The following is a 25,964-nucleotide window of genomic DNA, read 5'->3' on the forward strand; positions in this document are numbered from 1 at the left end:
TAGATCTCATTGCTGTACCAGGTTTAAGGATGAATTTCCATACTCTTCCCTTCCCTGATATATTTCTGAGATGCTTAGAGGATTCTGTCATCCCAGGGAAAATATTTGCACTTTTCTCATTCCTAAACACTTAATTCAGTTTTTCACATTTTCTCAGAAACACCCAGTGTGCAGGGTCCTTTCAAAGGCAACTTCTTTGTAGTCCTTGGTCTCCTTAAGATCAATAGGACCGTGTAAGATATACTTTCATTTCTGAGTATTGCAGATTGCAGTTCTCTAATAATAGTCATTTTGTTTTGGTGGATCATGTGTCACTCAAAACAGTAGAATACCCACTGGAACCACAGATCACCTAATTGTGTGAACCACAGATCACCTAATTTCAATGGATGATGATTTAGTATGTTACAGAGTTGTGTATATACATTTCTCATGCCTTAGAGCAGTGGCTTTCAAACATTTTGACCCAGACCTCAGTGTGAAAAAATTTACCTTGCTACACACACACACACACACACACACCCACCCACCCACACACCTGAAGCAAGTTTGAAGAAATAATACCTTTATGACAAGTGTTATACTCTCATATATTCTTTTATATTTAATTTTAGAATGTTGTGTCCCACAAATGATCTAGTTTGTGAATCACTGCAGTTGTGATTCTTAATATTTTTGGGAAGGGGGTATGGTAGATTGTGGACCTTTTGGCACTCTGGTAAAAGTATTGGACTCTTTTCTCAGAAAAATGCACATACACATGTTTTGTATACATTATCAGGAGATTCACAGTCTTTAGGCATATACATGGACTTCCCAGTTCTAAAAACTTCAATGCCATATAAAATTTGGAGTTATCTAGTTTTGCTGATACATTTCACCCAGCATACCAAGTATCATCAGCTACACAGTAGATCTTCTGCCCTTCCTCGCTTTATCTTGCTAGGTATTGTTAATACAGTGTTGTAGACCAGAGACCCCACATAATAAATAAAACTTCCTCTTGCATATCAAGGTTAAAAGTCTCAGAGGATCCTTATTCTTCCTGGGTATATAGTTGTCTTTATAGTATTTAGAGTCAGTGCACAGGAACTGGAAAGAGAAACACTTGCTTCTGATATGTCAGGAGCCATTGTGTCCTTCGCTAGGATCTTAGCACATCAGACCCTTAGCAACTGGAGGCTGATTACCTGGCCGTCTTCATTTTTAGTGGAGAAACTTATTTATTACCAGTTACCTTCCCCAACTGTTCTTTATAACCACCATCTGGTAATTCGAATGGAGCCGCAGCTTTGTTGTGTGAACTTCTGCCCTCTCTCCCTTTCACCTTTCATGCGTTCTGTCCTTCCTGCCACAAATGTTTATTGAGTTTTTTTCTGTGGGCCAAGCTTTGTTAATGCAAGGAATAATACAGTGGTAAGAAAAACTCACGTCTGGGTATGCCTGGTTACCCTTGCCTGGTTCCTCTAGGACTTCTGCTCTGTGGTTAGTTCTCCTGTGCCACCATCCTTGGACTTCATGGCAGCCCTGCTTACTTCCTGCTTTATTGGGATTTAGTATTTAACTGTTTCTTGCCCACATTGGAAATTTTCATCTGCAGTTTTTTTTCCTGCCTAGAACAACAAGCATACACATATATTTTCTTGTACAGTTTTTTTTTTTGCCTAGAACAAAAAAAATACATATTTTCCTTTAAAATAATAATGTAAATATGCAAATCTTAAAATGTCATTTCCCTTATTGGTATGTTCTGGGTCACTATTTTAGAAATAACATCATGGGAAAATGGTGTTAATGTGCGAAAATCACCCCCAAAGTTGAGAGGATCTTTGAAAGGTATCTTAATAACGGGAACATTTTTCAACTGATAAAATATAGGCTCATAGCATTTGAAACAGTATTAGTATTCTTCCAAGAGCAGACATCAATCTCAGAAATCTTGTGTACAAAAATGACAAAATTGGTCTGTATTACAGTCTAATAAAATCACAAAATGATTTTATTTCTCCACTTTTTTATGAATGTGAAATATTTAATACTATTACAATAACTTCCACAGCAGTTGGAACAAAATCTGATACATTGTTAATGGTGTAGTTAAAAATGTGTGCATTCTTTCCAAATTTTGTTGCTGTTATCCAACAGTTTTTTTAGAAGATTCTTAAAACTTGTATACTTTATAATCAGGCTCAGCAAGTAGATGCCCGTGGAAGACATCGCTAATCAATCACAACATTCTTCCTCACCGAGCTTGGACAGTTTCACATCCTCTTCAACGTGGTGATCCAGGTCGTGAACTGAATGCATGTGACATGAAAGCTATTTGTTGTATTTGTTTTGCACCTTAACCTTTAGTATCAACAGAAGATACCAAAAGTCTGCTGAAGTTTGGAAAAGGGAAAATATAATGAGGTAGAATAATACAGTGGTTTAGGCAAGGGTTAGCAAACTTTTTTGGCAAAGGGCCAGATGGTAGGTATTTTAGGCTTTGTGGGTCAGTCTCTATTGCACCTACTCAACTCTCACTGTAGTGCAAAAGTAGACATAAACAATTTGTAAATGAATGAGCATGGCTGTATTCCAATAAAACTTTATTTATAAAAACAGGCAGTGGGCCACATTTGGTCAACAAGCCATAGTTTGCTAACTGGTTTAAATCACTCCTACTCAAAATTTATCTGTGGAAAAATGGTATCAACATCAGCTGTTGGAAATGCAGATCCTTGTTCCATACTCTAGACTTAAGTGAATCAGAATCTCTGGCGATGGTGCCCAGGCATCTGCATGTTTACCAGTTGATAAGGTGATTCTGGTGCTCACTAAACTTTGAGATCCTCTAGTTTAAATAACATGGCACTTCTCTCTTTAAAAGTTACATATAACTCAAGTGTGAAACTACCTGATGCATTTAATTAATGGCTGATCTTTAATCCCTTTTCCTGTCTTTTCTATGGCATTTGATCTGTTCAAGCTTTCTACTTCTTCTTGGGTCATGACTGGGAATTCATGTTTTGCTCCAGACTTATTGATTTCCTCTAGCATTCAGATTTGTTGCTGTGATGGTTTTAAAACATTTCTGCAACGTTTTTTGACATTCCTATCAAGACATGGATTTATGTTCACTCCCTTTGGATTTAGGCAGGCTTATGATTACTTCAGCCAATAGAGTATGGTGGAAGTGATACTAGGTAACTTCCAAGGTTGGTTCAGAAAAGGCCATGCAGCTTTTATCCAGTTCTCAGGGATGCTCACTCTGGGAGAAGTCTGCTGACATGTAAAACGTCTGATTGCTCTGAGCCTACCATACTGGAGAGGCCATGTGTAAGCTCCCAGCTATCAGCCAGCGTCTATTGCCAGCCAGCTGAGTAAGCCATTCTGGACACAGTCTAATTGAACCTTCAGAGGACTGCAAACCAGCTGGCATCTCAGTACAGTCACATGAGAGACTCTAGCCTAGATGAGCCCTCCTTGACTTCCTGACTGATAAAATCTGTGAGCATAATAAAATAACTGTTGTTTTAAGCCACTAATTTTGGGGTAGTTTGTTATGCAGTCATTGTAACTAGGAAAATTACCATAGAATTGCAAGTACTATTGTTTTATAATTATCTTAATCGCTTTCTCATCTGTGCTTATGATTTCTTTTATACTCTGAATCTTTTATATGTATATTTTTTCTTTTTCTGATTCTTTTCCATTATAGTTTATTATTAGATATTGAATATAGTTCCCTGAGCTATACAGTAGGTCCTTGTTGTTTACTCTGTTTTGTATATGGTAGCATGCATTGTTAATCCCATACTCCCAATTTATCCCTCCCCACCTTCCCCTTTGGTAACCATAAGTTTGTTTTCTATGCCTGTGAGTCTGTTTCTGTTCTGTAAGTAAGTTCATTTGTACTATTTTTTAGATTCCACATATAAGTGATATCATATACAGTAATGTTTGTCTTTCTCTGTCTGACTTACTTCACTTTGTATGATAATCTCTAGGTCCATCCATGTTGCTACAAATGGTGTTATTTCATGCTTTTTTATGGCTGAGCAATATTCCATTGTACGTATATGTGTGTGTATATATATATATATATATGTATGCCACATCTTCTTTATCAGTTCATCTGTTGATGGACACCTAGGTTGTTTCTATGTCTTGACTATTATAAATAGTTATGCTTTGAACATTGGGATGTATGTATCTTTTTGAATTAGAGCTTTCATCTTTTCCAGATATATGCCCAGGAATGGGATTGCTGGATCATATGGCAACTCTGTTTTTAGTTTTTTTAAGGAACCTCTATACTGTTTTCCATAGTGGCTGCACCAATTTACCTTCCCACTAACAGTGTAGGAGGGTTCCCTTTACTCCACACTCTCTCCAGCATTTGTTATTTGTAGACTTTCTGATGATGGCCATTCGGACTGGAGTGAGGTGGTACCTCGTTGTAGTTTTGATTTGCATTTCTCTAATAATTAGTGATGTTGAGCATCTTTTCATGTGCCTGTTGGCCATCTGTCTCTCTTCTTTGGAGAAATGTCTATTTAGGTCTTCTGTCCATTTTTTTATTGGGTTGTTTGTTTTTTTGTTGTTGTGTTGTATGAGCTGTTTGTATATTTTAGAAATTAAGCCCTTATTGGTCATATCATTTGCAAATATTTTCTCCCAGTCCATAGGTTATCTTTTCATTTTGTTAATGGTTTCCAAGTTTATAAGTTTGATTAGATCCCATTTGTTTATTTTTGCTTTTATTTCTATTGCCTTGGGAGACTGACCTAACAAAACGTTGCTACTATTTATGTCAGAGAATGTTTTGCTTATGTTCTCTTCTAGGAGTTTTATGGTGTCATGTCTTACATTTAAGTCCTTAAGCCGTTTTGAGTTTATTTTTGTGTATGGTGTGAGGGAGTGTTCTAACTTCATTGATTTACATGCAGCTGTCCAGTTTTCTGAACACCACTGTGTTTTCTCCATTGTATATTCTTGCATCCTTTGTTGAAGATTAATTGATATAGGTGTGTGGGTTTATTTCTGGGCTCTCTATTCTGTTCCATTAATCTATATGTCTGTTTTTGTGCTGATACCATGCTGTTTTGATTACTGTAGCTTTGTAGTATTATCTGAAATTCAGAAGCATTATGCCTCCAGCTTTGTTCTTTTTCATCAGGATTGCTCTGGAAATTCTGGGTCTTTTATCATTCCATATAAATTTTAGGATTATTTGTTCTAGTTCTGTGAAAATTTTCATTTGATAGGGATCACATTAAATCTGTAGATTGCTTTGGGTAGTATGGCCATTTTAACTATATTAATTATTCTAATCCAAGAACATGGGATATCTTTCCATTTCCTTGAATCATCTTTGATTTCCTTTATCAATGTTTAGTTCTCTGCATATAAGTCTTTCACCTCCTTGGTTAGGTTTATTCCTAGGTATTTTTTTTAATGTGATTTTTTTTTTTACTTTCTCTTTCTGATATTTCATTGTTAGTATAAAGAAATGCAACAGATTTCTGTTTATTAATCTTGTATCTTGGTACCTTGCTGAATTCATTTATCAGTTCTAATATGTTTTGTGTCTTTAAAATAAAGATTAAAAAAATAGAAAAACTCAATAAAACCAAGAACTATTTTTTTTAAAGGATAAGCAAAATTGACAAACCTCTGGCCAAGCTCATCAAGAAGAAGAGAGGACCCAAATAAAATAAGAAATGAAAGAGGAGAAATAACAACCAATATCACAGAAATACAAAATACCATAAGAAAATATTATGAACAGTTATATACCAACAAAATGGACAATGTAGAAGAAATGGACAAGTTTCTGGAAACATACAGCCTGCCAAAACTGAACCAAGAAGAAACATAATCTGAACCGACCAATCACTAGAAGTGAAATAGAATCTGTAATAATAATTTAAAAAACCTCCCTGCAAACAAGAGTCCAGGACAGATGGCTTCACGGGGGAATTCTGCCAAACATACAAAGAAGAACTTATACCTATCTTTCTCAAACTCTTCCAAAAGATTGAAGAGGAAGGAACACATCCAAAGTCATTCTGTGAAGCCACCATCACCCTGATACCAAAATCAGACAAAGATACTACCAAAAAAGAAAATTACAGGCCAGTATTTTTGATGAATATAGATGCAAAAGTCCTCAGCAAAATATTAGCAGACTGAATCCAGTAACACATAAAAGGGATCATACACCATGATCAAGTTGAATCTTATATATTTATTTTTGCTCTCAATTTTCTTTAATTTTATTTTATTTATTAATCATGTCAAAGAATCAGTCTTTAGATTTATTCATTCTACTATGTGAGATATTTGTTTCATTAATTGAAGCTTTACCCTTTTTCATCTTTTCTTCCTACTTTCTGTTTATTTAATTGTTCTTTTCCTAGTTGCTAAACGTGAGCACTAGGTTAATTTTCTTTTTCATTTTTCGTCTTGTATAAGAAATACATTTGAAGCCATCAGATTTCTTCTGAGTATAACCTTCACTGTTCCTCGTAAGTTTGGTAGGAAACATTTTCCTCTTCACAGTTTTCCTGAGAGTTTGTATTTCAGTTTTGATTTTTGTTTTATCAAAGCATTTTGGAAAATATTTCTAAATTTCCAAATAGTTAAGTTTTTTTCTTGGTGGGGAGGGAGGGTCTTTCATTTTTCCAACATATATAATAAGTACATATTTCTCTACTACTATAAGAAAATAAAATACTAACTATTTTCCACACCAAGACCCTCTCTTCTTCCTTTACCAGTAAGTTTGCTTTTTACTTTAGGGTGCTTTTACTTACTGATTCCCCACATAAGTGCTTTAAATGCTTTTCCTTCTGCTGTCTCCTCAGGCCTGACCTTCTCAAACCTAAGTTGCTTTAAAAAAAAAAATAGTTTAGTAATACTTGTTTCAGACTATGATTAGCTTTTTATTCTTTGTTTAGTGCTGATTATTATACATTCTCATTCCATTTCAAGGTACCATGATGCTACCCACAGTCTTGTCTCCTTGGATGCAAAGGCTTTCTTCCATCCTAGGGAGCAGGAGTGATGTAGCACACCTTTTCAGCCCCCACTTTCACCAGCCTCAGGACCTAATGGAAAATGCTTAATAAATAATATGCTTATTTTAACTCTACCCCTATTGTATTTTTATGGCTTAACTGTTTTGCTTGGAGTGTTGATTTCATTGAAAATTTTGGAATGAAATATTCCTACACATATAAAGAATGGAAATCAACTACAGTTTACATGGAAGTTTTTCATTAAAAATGTCTCTTCTTATAGATTTCCCCCAAAAGATAAGATTTAATAACTAAACCCTTATCCTTTAAATAGGAATTATACTTAGTGTAGATCAGTTCATGCCATTTAATATTTGAATATGTTGTAGTAAATAGTAAACTTGGTTGGGGTCTTGATGCTCATTCATTTTAAGCTCCTATTTAGGGAGGAATCTTTTCTCCACATTTCCTGACCTCCTGTGTAGAAACTTCTGCCCTCTTCTGGAGTGAAATGGATATTCTTTCCTATTGCCTTGGGCTGAAATGCTTTCCCACATCATAAGTCATATTTTTGCTGAATTGCCCGGTTCAGACATTTTGTTTTCTTATTTCAAGGGTATATAAACTATTTGTTACTAGTTAAACGTGATCTAAACTTTGGTAAACCATAATTTGGAATTGATAAATTAGTTTTTGATTACCCAAGTTGAAAAAGCTTGCTCTTTCCATCTTGTATTTTATACTTTTGTTTTGTGCCTTGCACTGAAACTATTTGTACATATGCCGTATTATTGATATTTCCTTTTAGATTGAAAGGATCCAGGACTTCACTATTTTGTTTCCTATATAGGGCCCATAATTCCTTGCACATAGTAGAACTTGACCAACATTATTAAATAAATGATTGAATAAATAGATATAACTGCCATTGTGATAATAGTAAAGTGATTTTAGTAGTGGTCCTACAAATTTACCATGGTAACTTTTAAAAAAAATTATATAGACTATCCTGTTAGAGCAAAATTATTTTCTGGATATAATCAAAATATACTACACAGTACATATAGTACATACAAAGCTGAATTCTGGGAAGCCTATTCATCTGTGAAACTCAAAATCTTTAGATACTTGATAGTTCTTTCAGCATCTGGTTATGGCAAGATCAATGGATTAAGCAGTAATTTACCCATTCATTGCAGATGGAAATTGCATATGTGGTAAATTAGTACCTCTCCTTTTGCCTCTCCAAAGCATATAGAACAGATTTTGGCTAAGTTTTGATACTGCTTACCAATGCCATATAGTGGTGGGGAAGTGGGGAAACTGTGTGGTAGACTTGAGGCAAAACTGGGGACTGGAGAACACCCGGGCACCTTGGAAATCTGGATAGGGGCAAAGGCAGGTGCTTTGGACAGTGAGTGGACTAGTGACTGGGCATTGGGGACTCCATGAGGTTGGGTGTTCATCCCAGAGGATGAGAGTAAAGGGACAAGAGAAACAACATTATCTAATTGACAAATCAGATAACAGCTCTCAAGTTTATGTCTAAGCTTTGCCATTAGTTAGTGTATCGAATATTTTAGCAGCTTGTTTTCCACCCAGATTGGGAAGATAGTAGTGTAAGGGAGATTAACTATGACCAATCCTTAATTCCTATTATTTGAGTTTCCATTTGTGTCCATAGTTGTATGCAGTGGATCCTGGATGGCCCAGTCAAAATTACTAACTTCTTCTGTGTTCCCACAATAGCAACCTTAACTGGGCACTTAATTCATTCTTCTTTGTGTTAAAGTTAGTTGGTCACATGTCCATATTCATATTTTTCAATAACAATTTGGTCAAACTTTGGACCAAATTTTACTGGGTAGTAAAATCAATTTAGTGGAGTGATAGTAGGGTGCTGTGACAAGATTTTTTAAAAATTGGGAATAGAATAGACAAGAATAACAAGTAGAGTGTATTATAAATACTAAGGGTATTTTTATTAAACATTAATTTCACTGTATATATACATGCGTGTGTGTGTATGTGTGTGTACTGGGTCATAATGTAAAAATATATTTGCTATTGTGGATCAGGTCAAATGAGTTTGACATGGATATGTACTATCTTTCCTCCTTCACTGTTACCTTTACCTTTACCATAGAACTTATCAAAGAATCTTTGGGGCATAACGTGAGTGGTTTGGTCATGATTTAGACTCATTCCCTGTTCCATTACCCCACAACGTGTGTTGAGTGCTTACAATTTATCAGGCACTAGTGTAAGCATTTTACATGGGTTAATTCATTTAATCCTCATAATAACCTATGGAAGATGCTTTATTATCCCAATTTACTAATGAGGAAACTAAAGCACAAAAGTAGATTAAGTAGATTTAAATCACAGATTTAGTAAGTGGCCAGGACTTGAACCTGGGCAGTCCATGGTGTAATGGAAAGAACACTGCACTGTTCAAGGGCAGAGAGCTAAGCTGGAGGGCTAGTTGGCCTAGGGAATTTTGCTCAGTAAGGCTCTTTCTTTGGGCAGGGCTGCTAGACAGAAGACCTCACATAGGTATGACTGGGCCCTGAAACTAGGTAAAGCTGTAAGATAGACTGAATTCCTGCTTTTCTTTTTTTTTTTTCTTTTAAAGATTTATTTATTTATTTAAATTATTTTTGGCTGTGTTGGGTCTTAGTTGCGGCACGCAGGATCTTCATTGAGGCACGCAGGATCTTCTTTGTGGTGCGCAGATTCTTCCTTGCGGCATGCGGGCTTCTCTCAGTTGTGGCATGAGAGTTTTCTCTTCTTTAGTTGTGGCATGCAGGCTCCAGGGTGCATGGGCTCTGTAGTTTGCGGCATGCAGCCTCTCTAGTTGAAGCAGGTGAGCTCAGCAGCTGTGGTGCATGGGCTTAGTTGCCCCGTGGCACGTGGGATCTTAGTTCCCTGACCAGGGATCAAACCCATGCCCCCTGCATTGTAAGGCAGATTCTTTACCACTGGACCACCAGGGAATTCCCCTACTTTTCAATTAATATTTGATGCTGTGTGGACAAAGCTTGAGATAAGTGGCCAAATGCCTTGCCTTTCAAGAAAAATTAATATTTAGTCTGCCCCCATCAATTTACTTAAGTTAATCTTGGCAAATTTTCAGGGACAATTTAATTTTTTAAAAATTTACCACTTTAAAGTGTACTACTCCATGGTTGTACAACCATCACTACCTTCTAATCTGAGAACATTTTCTTCTCCCCAAAAAAGAAACCTCAGACCCATTGACAGTCACTTCGCATCGTCACCCTTTCCCCTCCCCCCAGGCTTTGACATACACTAATCTACTTTCTGTCTCTACGGATTTGCCTTTTCTGGACATTTCATGTCAATAGAGTCATTCAATATGTGGCCTTTTGAATCTGGCTTCTTTTACTTAGCATAATATTTTCAAGGTTAACCCACATTGTACATATATTAGTGGCTGAATTTTATATATATAAATATATATAAATTATATGTATACCACATTTTGTTTATCCGTTCATCAGTTGATAGACATTTGGATTGTTTCTGACTTTTTTGGTGCTGTGAATAATGCTGCTCTATTCAGTTGTGTATACGTTTTTGTGTAATATGTTTTCATATTCTCTTGGGTCTATACCTAGGAATTGCTGGGTCATATGGTAACCCTTTGTTTAACTTCGGAGGAACTACCAAATTGTTTTTCATGGCTACACCATTGTACATTCCCACCAGTGATGCCATTTTGCATTCCAGTTACTCCACATTCTCTCCAACACTTATTTTCTGGTTTTGTTTATTTAACTGTAGCCATCCTGGTGAGTGTGAGTTAGTATCTTACTGTGGTTTTCTTTTTCCTTTTTTTTAATTTGGCCGAGCCACACAGCAGGCAGGATCTTAGTTCCCCAACCAGGGATTGAACCCGCAGCCACTGCACTGGAAGCGCGGAGCTTTAACCACTGGACTGCCGGGGAAGTCCCTCATTGTGGTTTTCACTTGCATTACAATAATGACTAAAGAAATTGAGCATCTGTTCATGTGCTTATCGGCATTTGTATATCTTCTTTGATAAATTAGTTTTGATTACCCAAGTTGGAAGAGCTTGTTCTTTCCATCTTGTGCTTTATACGTTTGTTTTCTGCCTTGCATTGAAATTATATTTAAATATTCCATGTTATTTCCTTTTATATTGAAGGGATCTTTTTTCCAATATTATTATGTCTATTCTGGGTCCCTTGCATTTCTATATGAATTTTAGGATTGTCAATTTCTGCAGGAAAAAAAGACACTTGGAAATGGATAGTGATTGCATTGAATTGGTAGATCAATTTGAGGAGTATTGCCATCTTAACAATACTAGGTTTTCCAACACATGAAGTCAAAGTGTCTTTTCATTTTTTTCTTTAAGTTCTTATAACAGAGTTTTATGTTCTCAGTGTACAGGTCTTGTACTTATTTTGTTATTTACTCTTGTTTTTTTAAAATTATTTAATTAATTAATTTATGGCTGTGTTGGGTCTTCGTTTCTGTGCGAGGGTTTTCTCTAGTTGTGGCAAGTGGGGGCCACTCTTCATTGCGGTGCGCGGGCTTCTCACTATCACGGCCTTTCTTGTTGTGGAGCACAGGCTCCAGACGCGCAGGCTCCGTAATTGTGGCTCATGGGCCCAGTTGCTCCGCAGCATGTGGGATCTTCCCAGACCAGTGCTCGAACCCATGTCCCCTGCATTAGCAGGCAGATTCTCAACCACTGCACCACCAGGGAAGCCCCTACTCTTGTTTTTTGATATTATTGGATTAAATCATTTTCTTAATTTTATTTTCTAATTTTTCATTTCTAGTGTATAAAAATACAACTGATTTATGTATATTGATCTTGTATCCTGCAGCCTTGCTAACCTTGTTTATTAGCTTGTGTGTGCACGTGTGTGTTTATGTATTCCTTAGAATGTTCTATATACAGGGTCATGTCATTTGCAAATAGAGGTAATCTTTTCCAGTTTCCCTTCCAATCTAGATGCTTTTTATTTTATTTTCATGTTTAGTGCTCTCCAGGCTAGAACCTCCGGTACAGTGTTAAATAGAAGTGGTGAGAGCAGGCATCCTTGACTTGTTTCTCATCTTGGGGGAAAAGCTTTCAGTCTTTCACCAGTAACTATGATGTTAGCTATGGGTTTTTTGTAGATGCCCTTTGTCAGTTTGAAAAAGTTCCCTTCTGTTCCTAGTTTGTTGAATGTTTTTATCTTGAGAGAGTGTTGGATTTTGTTAAATGTTTTTGCTGCAGGTATTGAGATGATCATGTGTTTATTTTCCCTGGATTTTATAAATATGGTGTATTACATTGACTTTATATGTTGAACCAACCTTGTATTCCTGAGATCAACCTCCTCTCATAGTATTGTGTAATCCTTTTCATATGCTGCTTGATTCAGTATTTTGGTGGTATATGCTGCTGGTATTCTGTTGAGGGTTTTTGCATTTATCATCAATCATAAGGAATATTGATCTCTAGTTGTGTGTGTGTGTGTGCACTTATGTGATGTCTCTGACTGTTTTGTTATCAATATAATTCTGGCCTTAGGCTACTCACTTCATTTTTGAAGGGTAGTTTTTGCTGGATTTAGAATTTTTGATTGACAGGTTTTTTTTTTCTTCAGAACTTTGAATATGTCATTCCATTTCCTTCATTCTGTTTCTAATGAGAATACAGCTGTTAATCTTACTGAACATTTCTTGAATGTGATAAGTCACTTCTCTCTTGCTGCTTTCAAAATTCTCTTTGTCTTTTGACAGTTTGGCTAATATATGTCAAGGTGTGGATCTCTTTGAGTTTATCCTCCTTGGAGTTTTTTGAGCTTCTAGATGTGGCGATTAATGTTTTTCATCAAATTGGAAGTTTTTGGCCATTATTTCCTCAAGTATTCTTTCTTCCCATTTCTGTTTCTCCCCTTCTTCTGAGAATCCCGTTATGCTTATATTAGTACAGTTGATGGTATCTCCACAGGTTTTTGAGACTGTGTTTATTTTTCTTTATTGTTTTTACTTTTGTTTCTCAAACTAGATAATCTTCATTGACATGTATCTTCAAGTTTATTGTTTCTTCTGTCTGCTCAAATCTGCTATTGAGCATCTCTCATGAAATATTCATTTCAATTATTGTACTTTTCAATTCTAGAATTTGTTTGATTTTTTAAAAAATAATTTATATATCTCTATTGATAATCTCTATTTGGGGAGATAACCACATACTTTCTTTTAGTTCATTAGACATGGTTTCTTGCAGCTCTTTGAACATATTTATTTATTTATTTAATTTATTTATTTTTGGCTGCATTGGGTCTTCGTTGCCACACATGCGCTTTCTCTAGTTGCAGCGCGCTGGGGCCTCTCTTGTTGAGGATCATGGGCTCTAGGCATGTGGACTTCAGTAGTTGTGACACGTGGGCTTCGGTAGTTGTGGCTTGTGGGCTCTAGAGCACAACCTCAGTAGTTGTGGCGCATGGGCTTAGTTGCTCTGCGGCATGTGGGATCTTCCCAGACCAGGGCTTGAACCCGTATCCCCTGCATTGGCAGGCAGATTCTTAACCATTGCGCCACCAGGGAAGCCCTGAACATATTTGAATTAACTCATTTAAAGTCTTTGTGTAGTAGCATCTGGGCCTCCTCAGGGCCAGTTTCTATTAAGTGCTTTTGTTCTTCTATATGGCCATACTTTCTTGGGTTTTTTGTGTGTTTGTTTGTTTTTGCATGGCTCATAATTTTTTGTTGAAAACTGGACATTTTAAATAATGTGGCAACTTTGGAAATCAGATACTCTCCCATCCCCAGGGTTTTTTTTTTTTTTCTATTGGTTGTTGTTGTAGTAGTTGTTTGTTTAGTGACTTTTCTGAACTAATTATGTGAAGTCTGTATTGCTTGCTTTGTGTGGCCACTGATGTCTCTACTTGTTTAGCTTAGTGGTGAGCTAGTGATTGGAAGAGTGACCAACAAATCACCAGTCTTTGCTGAGGAGCTCTATGTGCGTGTTGGGGTGCACCGTCAACACTTAGCAAGGTGTATGACAGCTCTGTCTTAACCTTCACTTCCTGCTTGTGCAGAGCCTCAAGGTCAGACAGAGATGAGAGCTTAGGGGCTTCTCAAGTTTTCCTTTTCCATGTGTACAGACCTATGTGTGTGTGTGGTCTCCTAGATTCCCAAGACTATGTTGGAGCTTTTCTTTTCTCTTTTTTAAATTAATTTTTATTGGAGTATAGTTGCTTTACAATGTTGTGTTAGTTTCTACTGTACAGCAAAATGAATTCTTCCCAATTCATCCCACTCCCCTTCCCCCTTGGTATCCATACCTTTGAATGTCTGTGTCTCTGTTTCTGCTTTGCAGATAGGATCATCTATACCATTTTTCTAGATTCCACATATATCTGTTAATATATGGTATTTGTTTTTCTCTTTATGACTTACTTCACTCTGTATGACAGTCTCTGGGTTCATCCATGTCTCTACAAATGACCTAATTTTGTTCCTTTTATGGCTGAGTAATATGCCATTGTATATACGTACCACATCTTCTTTATCCATTCCTCTGTTGATGGACATTTAGGTTGCTTCCATGTCCTGGCTATCGTAAATAGTGCTGCAGTGAACATTGGGGTGTGTGTATCTTTTTTTTTTTTTTTTTGCGGTACGCGGGCCTCTCACTGTTGTGGCCTCTCCCGTTGCGGAGCACAAGCTCCGGACACGCAGGCTCAGCGGCCATGGTTCACAGGCCTAGCCGCTCCGCGGCATGTGGGATCTTCCCAGACCGGGGCACGAACCTGTGTCCCCTGCATCGGCAGGTGGACTCTCAACCACTGCGCCACCAGGGAAGCCCGCGTGTATCTTTTTGAATTATGGTTTTCTCTGCGTATATGCTCAGTAGTGGGATTGCTGGGTCACAGGGTAGTTCTATTTTTAGTTTCTTAAGGAACCTCCATACTGTTCTCCATAGTGGCTGTATCAATTTACATTCCCACCAATGGTGTAAGAGGGTTCCCTTTTCTCCACACCCTCTTCTGTGTTGAAGCTTTTCAAAGCCCCTATGGGTGAATATTTCTCAGCTGTTTCTTTTAAGCTTTTTGGTTAGTCTATTGTTGCTCCAAGTAGTAACTACTTCCTCAGGCAGCTGTGAAGTTAGAACACTTGCTTGTAACTGTTTTCAACAAATGCCCCTTGGGAGAAGGCTTTTTTATACTAGGTGAGTTCTGAGTCAGGTCAATTACAGACTGACTTATAAGTGGGGTCTTCCAGGGAACCATCAGAAAGATCAAATAATGACAGTTCTTTGGGAATGAGGATTTGAAAGGGCTCCAGCTCCATTCTGCTCTACCCAGTGACTCCTAGGCTGTACCAGGAATGTGGGCTATCATTTTTCAAGACTATTGCAGAGATGAGAATGGGGGATGGGAGCAAGGGAAGTTAAAATGTCACAAAGCTTCTTGTTCTTCCTGAGATACAACTATTTATTGACTTAAAAATAAATGCTTCCTGTGTTGCTGCAAGGCTTTGGTTAATTTCCAGAGCTCTGGAATAGTTTATTCTAATAATTTTGTCAGCTTTTTCATTGCTTTTATGGATGAACAAAATTTTGGAGGTCCCTAATCTGCCATTTTTGCCAACAATACCCCATAACTTAATTTTAAAATAAAACTTTCCAGCCCTCATCTTCCTTGAAAGTTTTGAGCCACCTGGCTTTTGCCAGTCTTTCCTTCATTAAATACCCTCTTTTCTGCCTCTGTGGATACTCTTTTCCATTGTTCAGTGGACTCTCTTCCTCTGATTATCCTTTAGAATTTGATGTTTCTGAAAGTTCTGTCCTTGACTCTCTTATGTTTCCATTCCACACATCCTTCCTGGGTGATCTCACCTATACCTGTGATTTCAGTTGCCTCTTCTGTGACATAACTCTTAACTCCAAGTTTTAAATCCAGATTTCTTTTTATCTTTGGACTTATGTAACCACTGCCTCTTAGACATCTCCACTTCAGTGTCCTCTTTGACTTTGTGTCTTAGCATGGTCATAGGTGATCAGTTACCAAGTTCGATCACTCTACCTCCTGAATATCTGTAGAATCTATTTTCCCCATCCCTGATGCTGCTTTCCTAATTAGGACCACATTTCTGTCTTGCTTAAACTATTGTAATACTTTCTTGTCTCTATGTCTCCAGTCTTGTTCTGCCTTTCATACATTTTCTATACTGCAGGTAGAACATGCTTTCTAAAAAGCGCATTTCTTTTTGTCACTCCTTCACTGGGGAGACAATAGCTAGCAATATAGACACCATCCCTGCTTTCAGGGAACTTTGGGTATAGGGAGGGACACAGACACATACAGTTCCGAGTATGCTAGAGCAAGTACATGCACAAAGCAGAGGCATACACTCAACTGAGACTCAAGACATCAAGAAAATTTCAAAGGAGATGATGTCTAAGCTGAGATCTGCAGGTAGAGCAGAAATTTTAACAATGAAGGGAAGAATGGGAAAGAGTATTCCAGGCTGAGAGTGCATGTAGGAAGGCCTACAGAAAGCACAGAATTGCAGGAAATGAAAGAAGTTCTGTATGTTGGAAAACTTTACATTGAGGAAGTAGAATCAGTTAAGCCTGAAGAGGTAAACTGGGGCCATATCACACTGAAGCGATTTTTGTTGGGAAGAAACATGATGAGTTTTGCATATTAGAAAAAGCATCTTGGCTAGAGTATGGAGAATGCTTTGCATGAGAGGGTTGACTTGGAATCAGAGTGACCAGTTAGGAAGCTCTTGCAGTATTCCAGGCAAGAGATAATATTGGTGTAGACATTTGGAATGGAGAAAGTCAGATCGATTTGAGAAGTGTTTTGGAAATAGCATTGTTGAATGTGGAGACCAAGGGAGAGAGAGGAACTAAGGAAAATTGTATTACTCAGTTAATAAAGCTATCTATTCCAATAGCTATTTAGAACATAGAGCTTTTTTAAAAAATTGAAATATAGTTGACGTACAATATTGTATTAGTTTCAGGTGTACAGCAAAGTGATTCTGATATGGATATATATATATATATATATATATATTCAGATTCTTTTCCATAATAGGTTAATACAAGATACTGAGTATAGTTCCCTGTGTTATACAGTAAATCCTTGTTTTTTTAATCAATTCTTTATATGGAAGTGTGTGTCTGTTAATCCCATATTCCTAATTTATTCCTCTCCACCCTCTTTCCCCTTAAGTAAACATAAGTTTGTTTTCTATGTCTTTGAGTCTGATTCTGTTTTGTAAATAAATTCATTAATATTATTTTTTAGATTCCACATTTAAGTGGTATAATATTTGTCTTTCTCTGTCTGACTTCACTCAGTATGATATTTTCTCTAGGTCCATCCATGTTGCTGCAAATGGCAATATTTCATTCTTTTTATGGCTGAGTAATATTCCATTATATATATACCACATCTTCTTTACTCATTCACCTGTCGATGGACATTAGGTTACTTCCATGTCTTGGCTATTGTAACTAGTGCTGCTATGAATATTGGAGTATATATATCTTTTTGAATTAGAGTTTTCATCTTTTCTGGATATATGCCCAGGAGTGGGATAGCTGGATCATATAGTAGCTCTATTTTTAATTTTTTAAGGAACCTCCATACTGTTTTTCATAGTGGCTGCACCAATTTACATTCCCACCAGCAGTGTACAAGGGTTCCCTTTTCTCCACACCCTCTCCAGCATTTGTTATTTGTAGAGTTTTTGATGATGGCCATTTGGACCAGAGTGAGGTGATACCTTATTGTAGTTTTGATTTGCATTTCTTAATAATTAGCAATACTGAGCATCTTTTAATGTACCTTAGAACATAAAGCTTTTATATATGTATGCACTTCAGTGACAAGAAAGTATGTGGTGTTTTGTAGATTTTCTTCTTAAAATTATCTACATCTGGTATAAGTCTAAGACCTAAGCTCCCCTGAATAGACTTTACTGTTCACTTGGTAAAAGCTGGTAAATGTAGACCTAATGCCTGGTCAATTTATTTCTGTGAGCCTAGCACTGTATATCCTATCAGGATTCATGATTAAAATTATCTCAACATTTCAGGTCAACTTTTTTTTTTTTATCATAAGGATAAAATTACATAGTTGATACCATCAGCTTTCCCATGCTACAGAAGAATGTTTCTACTTTGGAATTTTCAGTATAAAGCAATCAAAAACTTTTGCAGTTTTCTGTTTGTAGTATAGTAGAACATCTGACTAGAGTAAAAGTCTTACTGATTTTAGGTTCAGTTTTATTTGGTCACTTTTTACCAAATGAATTTATGTCTACATGACTAACTTTTGCTATCTGATTAAAAAGCATACTTTGAAATGTAGCATTCTTTGAATTTGAAGGCCTGTTTTAAAGTTTGTCATTTCATCACTAAGACCTGAAAAAAGAGTCATTGATCATTTTTGCAGAAGAGGTTTGGAAATTCATATATTTGGACGTTCATATTCTTCTGCATGGACTTTGAAGAAATAATAATCCTCCTATAACCACTATTCCCTGAACTATTCTAATATTTGTGAAATGGATGTGTGGTTGGATATGGTATTGTTAAACAAAAGTAGCTTTCAGTTTAATTTTAATCAGGATCATCAATCTATTTTTATTTTTGGAAATAAATGAAATATTAATATTATTTTTTAAATGTTATAGAGGACATTTAAAATCTTCATGATAAAAAAAGAGAGAAATGATGATTTTCTTTTAATTGAAGACAAAAAATCCCTTGGCTCCAAAAAAGAAATACTCTGTATTCTCAGTTGCTTTTAAAAATCTTGAACCTGTCAGTGAAATTGTGTAATCTAGTAATAACATGCCTAAGGCTTATTGCCTTTTCTTGGGCAACAGTATCAGCAAATGATGTGCTCTATCGATTTTAATCACATTGTTTTTACAGTTCCATTGCAGTGTTTGGGAAACTCACCAAGTAAATAAATCTGTGGATACAGACACCTCTTTTTTTTCTCTGAAAACCTAACCAATTATATATTATTCCTTCTTGATCAGTTGCTAAGGTATAACACAGAGTAGTAATATTTTGAGAGGCTGTGGTCTTGGCTAGGCTAAAACGTTCTTGATATTCAGCACTACATATTTTAAAAATAAAATTCTTATAAATATGATATTTGAGTGCCTGTAGCATTCAGAATTTAACATTTAACAAGCTGCCTGTAGGCTAATCTAGCAAGCCATTCCCTCTACAACTCAACTGCATATATCTAGAGCAGGCTCCCATGAGGTTACATTCTAAGCTACGAGCTGATTTGATGGCAATTTGTATCTTGGAAACCATGTAGAACAATATTTGGAGCATTAGATTGAGAGATTATGGCTGATAAAATAATTTTCTGATGCTACCATCTATTGCTATTGGGTTTTGGCAGAGTTTCATAATAATCATAAAAACCTCCACTTATTAAAAGCTTACAATGTATCAGGATTTTACATACATTATATCCTATCCTTATAACGATTCTGCCATGTAGGTATACAGACACCGTCTATATACTTTGCATATAAGGAAGGTGAGACCACATAGGTTAAGTCACTGATGAGGAATCTGGACCTTGGTCTAATGGTAAAGCTCAGGTTCTTTCTGACTACCAAGGGCAAACAAATTTCATTTAAAATATTCTGTACGTGTAAAATGGAACCATTGTCTGAGAAGACTTCTGAGATTTAAATGCTCATAAATTGTTTAGAAATTTGGGGTCTTTATACCCAAATGGTAGAACACTGCTGTTCTGTTTTTTGGGACTGATGTAGCTTTGTTTGCAGTAGTGCTGAATTTGGAGGAGGGATGTATGCGTGTGTGTATAAAATAAATAACTTACTATTTTTCTTTTTCTGTGGAAGTTATAGTGGGAAGGCTCCCTTGGTATTTTTTGTTATTCTGGAACTAATTAGAAATAAGCCATATATTTCCATCACATTGAAACACTGACTGTAGTTAATTTGTCACTAAATTCTAATTTGTTCATACGGCAGTAGATTTGGATTGATTGTACTGTCTAGGACTTATTCTGCATACCTTAGAACTTTACAGTTTATATTTTCAGCATACGTTGAAGCCCTCTGTCCCTTCCATGCCTAAGCTGCAAATGCTTGCTGGAGGACTTAGTGTTGGCAGTTTGGTGGCTACTCTCTCTTCACTCCAAATCTGTGGCTAATTAGTGTCAGGGTTGGAAGTCTCACCTAAAACTACTTGCAGCAGCCCTTTCTTTCTGGAAGCTCTCTCAGAACGAGAACCTCACGTTTCACGCTCCTTCATCTGTCTTTTGTGCCTAGTGGAGCCACTATTCTTCAGTGAAGACACTCTTGTTAACCCTGATACTTCCTGGAAGTGCTTCTTCCCTCTTCTTATCTTAGCACAGACCTGGCTTTCTCTCTCCCATTGTTCTTGCCTTTAAATGGAAATCACCTTCTTCCATTCTTCTTGAACCATAGGTTCTGAGCCCTTGCATGTGCTGGTGTCCCTGTCTAGAGAGCCTTTCCTTGACTTGTTCACCAAGTGAACTCCAATTCATTCTTTAAGACTTAGTTTAATAGATGAAGAAAAAGGACAAAATTCAACATTCATTTATGATAAAAATTCATTTATTTATGATAAAAAGTGGGTGTAGAGGGAACATACTTCAACATAATAAAGGCCATGTAGGATAAGTCCACAGCTAACATCATACTCAACGGTGAAAACCTGAAAGCATTTCCTGTAAGGTTGGGAACAAGGCAAGGATGTCTACTCTTGCTACTTTTATTCAACATAGTATTGGAAGTCCTAGTCATAGCAATCAGACAAGAAAAAGAAATAAAAGGAATCCAAATTGGAAAGGAAGAAGTAAAGCTGCCACTGTTTGCAGATGTCATGATACTATACACAGAAAACCCTAAAGATGCCACCAAAAGAATTACTAGAGCTCATCAATGAATTTGGTAAAGTTGTAGGATCCAAAATTAATATATAGAAATCTGTTGCATTTCTATACACTAAGAACGAACTATCAGAAAGAGAAATTAGGGAAACAGTTCCATTTACCATCACATCAAAAGTAATAAAATACCTAGGAATCAACCTATCTAAAGAGGTAAAAGAGCTGTTCTTGGAAAATTATGAGACACTGATGAAAAATTGAAAACAACACAAATAGATGGAAAGAAATATTATGTTCATGGATTGGAAGAATTAATTTTGTTAAAATGACCATACTACCCAAGACAATCTAGAGATCCAGTGCAATCCCTATCAAAATACCCATGACATTTTTCACAGAACTAAAGCAAATAATTTAAAAATTTATATGGAAACAAAAAAGACCCCAAGTAGCCAAAATAATCTTGAGAAAGAAGAACAGAGGTGGAAGTATCATGCTCCCTGACTTCAGACTATACTACAAAGCTATAGTCATCAAAACAGTATGGTACTGGCACAAAAACAAACACATAGATCAATGGAACAGAATAAACAGCCCAGAAATAAACCCACACGCTATGGTCAATTAATCTGTGACAAAGGAGGCAAGAATATACAATAGAGAAAAGACAGTCTCTTCAATAAGTGGTGCTCGGATAACAGGACAGCTACATGGAAAATAATGAAGTGAGAACATTTTCTCACACCATATACAAAAATAAATTCAAAATGGATTAAAAATCTAAATGTTAAGACTGGAAACCATAAAACTCCTAGAAGAAAACATAGGCAGAACACTCTGACATAAATTGTAGTGACATTTTTTTTAAATCTGTCTGCTAAGACAAAGAAAACAAAAGCAAAAATAAACAAATGGAACCTAATTAAATTTAAAAGCTTTTGCACAGCAAAGGAAACCATTGACAAAACGAAAAGACAATCTACTGAATGGGAGAAAATATTTGTAAATGATATGACTAATAATGGGTTAATACCCAAAATATACAAGCAGCTCATACAACTCAATATCTAAAAAACAGGGCTTCACTGGTGGCGCAGTGGTTAGGAATCCTGCCAATGCAGGGGACATGGGTTCGAGTCCTGGCCCGGGAAGATCCCACATGCCATGGAGCAACTGGACCTGTGTGCCACAACTACTGAGCCTGCACTCTAGAGCCCACGAGCCACAGCTACTGAACCTGTGTGCCACAACTACTGAATCCTGCGTGCCTAGAGCCTGTGCTCCATAACAAGAGAAACCACCGCAATGAGAAGCCTGAGCACCGCAACAAAGAGTAGTAGCCCCTGCTCTTTGCAACTAGAGAAAGCCCACACGTGGCAATGAAGACCCAATGCAGCCAAAAATAAATAAATAAAATAAATAAATTTTTTTAAAAAGAATCTGATTAAAAGATGGGCAGAAGGCCTGAATAGACAGTTATCTAAAGAAGACATACAGATGACCAACAGATACATGAAAAGATGCTCAGCATCACTAATCATCAGAGAAATGCAAATCAGAACTACAATCAGGTATCACCTCACACCTGTCAGAATGGCTGTCATCAAAAAAGCCACAAATAATAAATGCTGATGAGGTTTTGCAGAAAAGCAAATCCTTGTACATTGTTGGTGGGAATGTAAATTGGTGCAGCCACTATGAAAAACAGTATGGAAGTTCCTCAGAAAACTAAAACTAGAGCTACCATATGATCCAGTGATTCCACTCTTGGGTGTATATCCAAAGAAAATGAAAATACTAATTTGAAAAGATATATGTACCCCAATGTTTGTAGCAGCATTATTTATAATAGCCAAAGTATGGAGGCAAACTAAGTGTCCATCAACAGATGAATGGATAAAGAAGATGTGACACATATATACAATGGAATACTACTCAGCCATAAAAAAATGAACAATTTGCCATTTGCAACAACATGGATGGACCTGGAGGGTATTATGCTTAGTGAAAAAAGTCAGACAGAGAAAGACAAATACAGTATTTTATCACTTATATGTGGAATCTAAAAAATAAAACAAATGAATGAATATAACAAAACAAAGAGACTCACAGATATAGAAGGAAGAGGGGAGGGACAAGATATAGTTAGGTCATTAAGAGGTTCAAACTACTATGTATAAAATAAGCTACAAGGATATATTGTAGTGCACAGGAAATATAGGCAATATTTTATCTTAAGTGTAAGTGGAGTGTAATCTATAAAATTTTTGAATCATTATGTACCTGAAACTAATATAATTATAAAAACTAATTATAGTAATTGTAAATCAACTATACCTCAATAAAAAAAGAACGAAAAAAGAGACTTAGTTTGAATATCACTTATCCCATGAAACCTGTGACCGTTCCCTCAGCAAGTGAGGGATAATGATTTTTTAAAGCAATAATATGTACCAGGCAAAGTTCTAGGCACTTTACAAATGTTTTGTAGTTAGACCTCACAATTATCATTTAAGATAGTTACTATTAACTCCTCTTTACATATCCCGATTTGTACAGAGCTAGTTAGTAGAGGTGGGATTTGAATCCTGATCTCTATCATTCTAAAATTTTGTTTCCCACCTGATTATATTACTTCCCTGGTTACTTCCTCTTTTATATCACTTTTGTACTTTGTATATGCTGATCATTATCTTTATCATAATCATTATTAGTAAGGCCCATGTCTTGATAATCTCTTTATTCCCAGCACCCAATACAATCCTTGGTATATAACAGGTATTCAGAAAATGTTTGCTGAATACATACATACACGGTTAGATGGCTGGATTCTTAGTTGGTCTGTTCTACTTCGACCTCTTGTGCTCTTTGCTTAACTCATTACTGCCCTCTGGACACTCTTCTTGGCCAGTCGTACAGAACTCTTGCCAGTAAGTGCCTTTTAGGTCTTATTTCCCCTGTCTTTCCTGTCTTGCTGTAATTAACAGGCATGCCACATTGACACCTGAGATATGACACTCTAAATGCTTTTGTTCTGGCTATAAGTCTGGGGTTTGTGTGCTGCAGATAAATGGCTCATCATTAGGAGTGAAGAAAACAGGCTCTTTCCAAAAATAAGTATCCTTACTTGAGGTGGTTTGACTAGGGAGCCTGAGAAAGTTAACATATATATCACGTGAATTTTTTTGGTCTTGTCTATGACATGCATGTTTTACATGAAAGAAACATGAACCAGTTATTGCTGGTTACATCATCTGCCAAAAATAGTGACCTTTTGTTGAATATGAGGATCTGAGTAATAATAAGGTTTATGACCAAGGCCTGTAGTTGTTGGAGACTGAGCAGAAACCCTTAGAGTTTGATAATATGGTTTATCACTGAAATAAATATTTGTGTCTATGCATCCTTTGAGATTGCTGAAAACGAAAAGTCTGGAATAGAACATAAGTTTGGGAGTGTAGTTATAACATCTTGTCTGATAGGGAAACTTTCAGAAGTAGGTGGAAATTTAGACTACAGGATTGGGGTCAGGCTTGGTATGGGGGTTTTGGTGTTTTGCTCTAGAATGAGAGCTTCAAGATAGAGTGAGGGTTGGGTTGTAGTGCAGTTTTTTGGCCAGGAGACTTCCTCAAGGATATTATTTATTTACATGATAAACCACTGGCTCTCTTACTCTAGGCAATTATATTGCATATTATGTTTGTAGGTTTGAAAATACTGTTTCTATCAATCAGTGAATGATTTTCAATCAGTAATCCTTATTTAATAATGGAGGCCTTTACTGGATACAAGACGACAAGGTGAATAGAACATACTTTCTGTCCTGGAGGGGCTCACAGTTAAGAGAAGTATCTTTTCTTGTTGTTTTCTGTTTTCTTAATATTACTTATACAGAAACTTCAAAACGGGGATCATGGAATCTGTTGTTGGTGTTTTGTTGCTGACTCTTTGGAGTTGTCAAGTTTTCAGACATCTGGCCACAAGACGAAGGTTGCCTGGATACCTCTAAATTGTGTTCCCAGTATTTGCAATGACCTTGGGGGTCAGAATGCCTTTTCTCATATGGTATGAAACATCTGGGTTGGAGCATTATATCACACTTTGCTTAGCTAACTAACTAGTTTCATGGAAGTTGCTGGCTTTGGACAGTTCCTCTCTTTCAATACTCCTGCGAATATTTGACATACAAGAAAGATCTCTGGCCACACGGTTTTACATTAATAGATCTTATCAATCCAAATTTATTAATCGGTGCTTGATAAATGAAGCTAGCATAACTTTCAGATTTGCCATCAAACTCTTAAACTTATTGATCTGTTGCTAATTGGATTAAGATTCCTTTTGTGTGTGAGAACATTTAAATTCTAGTCTCAGAAAATTTCAATTATGTAATAAACACAGTGTTAACAGTAGTCACCATGTTATATATTAGATCCTTGGACCTTTTTCATCTTATAACTGAAAGTTTGTATCTAATACATGAGATGGTGAATGTGTTAATTTGATGAGGGGGAATCCTTTCATAGTATATACATTTATCAAATTATCATGTTGTGTATTTTAAGTACCTTAAACTATTATTTATCAATTTTTCCTCAGTAAAGTGGGAAAAGAGGAGTATTTTCTTTTAAGGCTCCTGGATGGAGCACTGCTGAGTGTTCATGCCACAGTTCTCTGAGTGGTTCTTCTTCTCTCCTAGAGTTTCTTGGCAATGTTGTGTTTTCTGGCTGCCTTAGCTGCATGTGGGCCCATTTACTCACTCTTCACCTATTATCCTCTGATTTAATGAGTGGGAAGATAGACTTACTTCTGTTTTCCTACAGTGTCTTTTCTTTCTCACTTAATTTAGCTTTTTCCTTTCTAGCTGAGCACTCCTCCTCCAGCCTGGCGCCTCATCCGCTTCCTCCTCCTCACTATCACCCTGCGCCTGTGGTAGAGCTTGGCTGCGCTGCTCTGTTAAAGGTGAAATTCAGATTGGCTGAGGTGAGTTTTGGGGCTGTAACCAGTTTGGCCTGCTCTGCGGTAGGAA

At 36.6% G+C, this 25,964-nt stretch overlaps 1 protein-coding gene across 6 annotated transcripts in view; it reads left to right on the forward strand.

Moving 5' to 3' along the window:
• Nucleotides 1-25,964, forward strand: part of STK33 (serine/threonine kinase 33) — a 181,986-nt gene that overhangs the window by 67,112 nt on the left and 88,910 nt on the right. For 4 of the 6 annotated variants that reach the window (XM_067750009.1, XM_067750002.1, XM_067750008.1 and 1 more), the window contains exon 2: nt 25,800-25,918. The exons of 1 other annotated variant lie outside the window; for it this stretch is intronic. The gene's annotated coding sequence lies outside the window, so the exon portion shown is untranslated. Of the gene's footprint in view, nt 1-2,187; nt 2,290-25,799; nt 25,919-25,964 lie in introns of all 6 variants that reach the window. One more of the 6 variants, XM_067750006.1, reaches the window with a different exon arrangement.

Source organism: Pseudorca crassidens, chromosome 9, assembly GCF_039906515.1.
Source record: "Pseudorca crassidens isolate mPseCra1 chromosome 9, mPseCra1.hap1, whole genome shotgun sequence".
Classification (NCBI taxonomy): Eukaryota; Metazoa; Chordata; class Mammalia; order Artiodactyla; family Delphinidae; genus Pseudorca; species Pseudorca crassidens.